This window comes from Grammomys surdaster, unplaced genomic scaffold, assembly GCF_004785775.1.
Source record: "Grammomys surdaster isolate TR1022 unplaced genomic scaffold, NIH_TR_1.0 122222, whole genome shotgun sequence".
NCBI lineage: Eukaryota > Metazoa > Chordata > Mammalia > Rodentia > Muridae > Grammomys > Grammomys surdaster.
In genome coordinates this window covers 4,229-9,788 of record NW_021617772.1, presented here as the reverse complement: position 1 = coordinate 9,788, position 5,560 = coordinate 4,229, and the positions used below count along the sequence as shown (strand labels likewise).

Sequence of the window (5,560 nt, the reverse complement as noted above, 5' to 3'; positions counted from 1 at the left end):
GACAAATCCTTTACTGAAAAACACAATCTGAGCAGGCATCAGAGAATCCATACAGGAGAAAAACCATGCAAATGCCATGAATGTGACAAATAATCTACCCATATAGTTAGTGTGGGAAGGCATCAGAGAATTCATACATGAGATAAACCTTACAAATCTTGAGAATATGACAAATGCATTACCCACAGTGACAGTCTGTCAAATTATCAGAGATTTCATACAGTATAGAAACTTTGTGAATGAAGTAAGTGAGACAACCCTCTACCTAGAAATATCATCTTAAAATTTATTAGAAGCTGGGCAGTGGTGGAGCACCAGCTCTTGGGAGGCAGAGACAGGTGGATTTCTGAGTTCAAGGCCAGCCTGGTCTGCATAGTTCCAGGACAGCCAGGGCTGTACAGGGGAACTCTGTCTTGAAAAACCAAAAAAGAAAAAAGAAAAAAAATTGTTAGGGAATACTTAAAGAAGGGAAAACTTTCAAATGTATTTAAAGTGTAAATCCTTTATTTTTGGCATGTCTGTTAGAATAAAACAGAGAATTCATACCGGTGAGAATCTTAACAAATATAATGCATGTGGAAATATCTTTGATTTCATTTCAGGTCAGAAGAAACATCTAAATTTTTTTAGTGGGGAAAGTTTTTCTGTTGTGGAAAATGCACCATTTTCTTGGATAAAATGTGTTTTACGTAGGGTGTATTCTTTGCAACATTTGAGTACAATTGAGTGCAACACTACAACATGAGTACAATTGTGAAAAATTTCTGAAATCCTTCATTCAATGTTCAAGTCTTTCGTAATGTCAAGTATTCATGATTGTTGAAACTGTGAAAATGTGACAGTGTAGGACAGTTTTCATTAAACTTTTCCTTGGTCACCCTCAAGTATTACAAGATGAAGGTGAGTCTGGAAATGAGAAGAATGTAATATTGTATAACACTTTCATGGATAGAGAAATATTGCATTCCAAAGAGAAAATATTTGAGATGTGTACAATAGCCCTCAAAATATATAATAAGACTGGCAATATCCTGTTAATTTTATTCAGTTGAACAAATTCAGACCAGTTGTACTTACAAAGTTTCTTACAAAGTGAGCGACAGAGACTACAAGTTCTGTATCCTGTATTATAATTATAGATGTGACTTACATGTCAAGTATCCAGTATCCATAATTCTTTTCAAATGCTGGTTTTATGTTTCAGGATAAAAACTGACTATAAGTCCTTTGTACTCAACAACTCCATCCCATTTTTCTTGTAAATAAAGCTCAATGATTCAACAAGTTTGACTTGGTTGTTTTCAGTTTGCACTTGGGTTACTTAGATGAATATATGTTGTATCTTCCCAACAAATGTCTTTCATAAAACATGCTGAAGTGCTGAATATTTTCTGCAAGTCTGTAATGTAAATATTAAAGTAGGGATTATCAACAGGTTAGTAACAACGGCTTTGGAGTTGGAATGACTCTTTCACTGGTAATGCTCAAGAGCATCGTCAAACACATATTTCTAATGGTCTTAGAACTGAGAAATCATTCATTCAACTCCAGGTTTGTCTGCCCACATACGAATAATTTATATTGTGTGTCAGTGGTTAGCATTACAAAAGTTAGAAACACTGAATTAGTGAAAATGATTGGTATTAACTAAAATAGGAAAGATTCTATGCAATTTTCCAGGCTTATTACATAGTAGTACTAGGTTAAGTTAAAAAGACTTGAAACAGAAAACATGTAGAGACTTTCAGAGCCTCAGCAGTAAGTCTGCTCTCTCTCTCTCTCTCTTGATTTCAAGGGAGTATGAGATAAAAGTCTATCAGAAAATAAATGGAAACATGGCTTCATAGTTTTCAGGGATAACCATTCAGACTCTATGCTTTGATTTTCATTAGTTTTCTAAATCATTTCGAGAATGCTAACATCTTACAGGTATCAGAATATACACTCTGAACAAAAGCACAAACACTATTAAGGTATTGTCTTCATCTTAAATTCATGTGTAAGTCCATTCAAAAAAATATCATGATCTGTAAATCTTTAAAGGAATATCTTTTGTGAAGTAAATGAGATACATTCTCATGCACAGTTTATAAATCCAAACTTTCTGGAAATACATTGGGAAGCATATTTGAAATAAGATGAGAAAAATCTTTGATGGATTACACCAGAATATTTTATCTAAATTCAAGAAGGCTCTGATAATTATTATCTAAGAAACAATCAAAGATTACAATGAACAAATCTGTATCACTACATATGTTTCTTGATTAGAAAAAAATAAGGAAATTGTTCAACTTGTGAGAATCTACTCAGTGATACAGTTACATTGTTCTCAGTATTGCAATTTGTTGAAACAGGACCTCATTATTAGTAGACACTAACTACTAGTAGAAGCAGTAGAGCCCCTTTCTATCAAATGATCATAGGTAATTTTTGTCAATTGCTGCATCAGGAACGTTGAAGCTCACACACCATGCAATCTAAAGTTATGTGTCTGGAATATCCCTTAACAGTTTTTAAATTGCAACCAGCTGGAGAGTCTGTGGTGATTCCAATTTCACATGTTCAATGGATACAGACCTCACTGCTTAGTGGCTTAGAGATCATTATCCCAGATAAACTGAGATTTCCAGTGTCATGGCAGAATTTCAAATAGTGCACAGAGAAAACACATATTACCTTTTACCTCTCACAAAATATGATTGTCTTCATTCTGTAACCATTTATACACATACTTCTTGTCTACAGTACAGCAAGCATATGTTGTGAGTGGACGAAATAGGTTCAGGTAGACTCACTATTGTAATTATGTTGATGAACACATGTGCAGTTTGAAAAAGATGAAAGTCATTGACTCATGGAAATTAGCCATATCATGTTAGAAGAGCATGGAAACTGAGGCTGACTGGATTTGGAATATTCACTATTTATGGAAGAGCATTGTAAGACACACATTAAGAAGATCCATTAAGAGATCCACAGGAGCCTGGTGGTCATTCCTAGAACTTCCAATGAACATATTTATGGAACCCACGTTGACTATGGCAATACATTTCAGGGAAAAGAAACTTCTCTTCAGCTGTGGGACAACTGAAGGAGCAGTCTGGGCATAGGAGCCTTTTGGAGTAGGTGGAAAGAATCATTTCTTGAATGAAACTGGTTTTGTAACAGATGAACCCAGAAGAGGGAGTGAGTACCTGAAGGACTAGAAGCTCCTCCTTATCAGGAGGAATCTGGAAATTGCATGGTGTGGAATTAGGAGTGGAGGACACTTCCTTGGTTCTCGCAGCAATGTAAAAGCTCCCTTCATCCTCAGTTGTTGCCAGTTTAGGCCCTTTTGAGCAGATGTTTGTAGACCTATGAAGATGGACTTTCTTGTACTGATACTCTATAAACAAGTCAATAATTTCTTTATACTTACTAATCATATAAGGATTCCTAAGTTCATAGTAGTTATTAAGCTTGTTTAATAACAATATTAAATCCTTTCTGATAGTCAAAACTGCAGTGAGAACTCTTCCAGTCTTAAATGTCACTTCTGAGGCAGTAACCAGTCATTATACTGCTCATTGTTTGTAAAACCTATAAGCAAACATAAAGGAGGAAGTAATGATTTATTATATGTGCTCGGACAGAAGACAAAGATATTGATTGGGTTTATATATTCAAAATTAGACTAATAACTTATTTATGGTTTTTTTTTTGCTCATCAATTTTTTTATTGACCCAAAGCCATACAGATTAAAGGTAGCAAAAACTTTTAAGTAGCAAATTAGATGTTCAATGCCTCTGATAGGCATGTAATTAGTTATTTTAATCAAACATATTTTTTTCTTTTTTTTAAAATTTTTATTGGGTGTTTTATTTACATTTCCTATGTTGTCCCCTTCCCCCATCCCCCACCCACCCAGGAACCCCCAATCCCCTCACCCCTCCTCCTTCTTCTCTGTGGATGTAACCTCTATCAACCCGCCCACTTCCACCTCCCCACCCTCAAAATTCCCACCCCCTGGGGCATCCAGCCTTCATGTGGTCAAGGTTCTCTTCTTCCACCTATGCCCAGCAGGGCCCTCTACTCTTACATATTCAACTGAAGCGCTGGATCCCTCCCTAAGTGCTCCCAGGCTGGTGGTTTAGACCCTTGGAGCTGTGGTTGGTTGGTATTGTTGCTCTCCTCATGGTGCAGCAAATCCTTTCAGCTCTCCTTCAGTCTTCACTCTAATTCCTCTATTGAGAACCCCATGATCAGTTCAATGGCTAGTTGTGAGCATCTGCCTCTGAATATGTCAGACTCTTGAAGACCTCTGAGGAGATATCCATATCAGGCTCTTATCAGCATGCACTTCCTGACTTCCACATCAGCCTCTACCTTTGGTGATTGCACATGGGATAGATACTCAGGTGGAGTGGTCTTGAGACGGCCCTTCCTTCAGTTTCTGTCCCTCACTTTGTCTCCATATTTGCTCCCTTGAGTAATTTGTTGCTCCTTCTAAGAAGGACCGAATCACCCCCACTTGGTCTTCCTTCTTTATGGGCTTCATGTGGCCTGTGAGTTGCATCTTGGGCATTTCAAGGTTCTGGGCTAATATCCAATAATCAGTGAGTGAATACCTTGTGTGTTCTTTTGTGATTTGCTTACCTCACTCAGGATGATAATTTCTAGTTCCATCCATTTACCTAGGAACCTCTCGAATTCATTGTTTTTAATAGCTGAGTAATACTCCATTGTGTAAATATACCACATTTTTTGAATCCATTCCTCAGTTGAAGGACATCTGGGTTCTTTGCAGCTCCTGGCTATTATAAACAAGGCTGCTATGAACATAGTTGAGTGTATGTCTGTGGGTGGCGTGTTCTCGCCTGCGAGATAACACAGACACCAACATTCTTCAGCAGATCTTTATTACGATGTTATAGAGGAAAGACCCGCTGGGAAAAAGCCGGCTGATGGGAACCGGCTGGCGGAAAAGGCCCCGAGCCCCGGGAAGGCCCTGGTTAAATACCCCCTGGAGTGATGTGTACATACCCGGTTGGTCAGTTGCCCATAAAATTCTATATGCCCCGGGAAGGGCTTGTGACTTCGTGTGCTTTCCCCTCACACAAAGACAGTAAATTACAGAACTTGTGAGAGCATCGGATTCCCAGAGATGTCTCTGCTTTCTACGGCTCTCTACATCTCCCCCTTTTTGTTTAAAATGAGAATCACAGGCACTGGCCATTTCCCGTGTCTTAGGCTAGTTGATGTTCTCCCATAGCCAGCATCAAAAAGTGGTGAGCTCCCTGTCTTAGGCTACGAGGGTTGCACCCACACCTGGCATTCTTGCCAGCAAGAATGTGCACCCAGGTTGTGGCCACTCGTAATGCCCGTCATGGGGTAAACTCACACCACATGGTGTACCTCTGGCATATGGCATCAACCTATTCCCGTCGTTGGGATCAATGGCAGCTGGCCTGGAGACAAAAGATAGAGCTGTCCTTGGTCTGTCTGGCACGGTACCAATCATAACTCAAACTCAAGCCCGATCAAGCAAATTCCATTATGGGGGAATAAGCGATCAAG

General features: G+C 38.6%; 1 pseudogene; it reads left to right on the top strand.

Annotated features, from left to right (window-relative positions):
* The window catches only part of LOC114636118, a 35,156-nt pseudogene extending 34,928 nt beyond the window's left edge, over positions 1-228 (top strand).
* Positions 229-5,560: the final 5,332 nt, after the last annotated feature.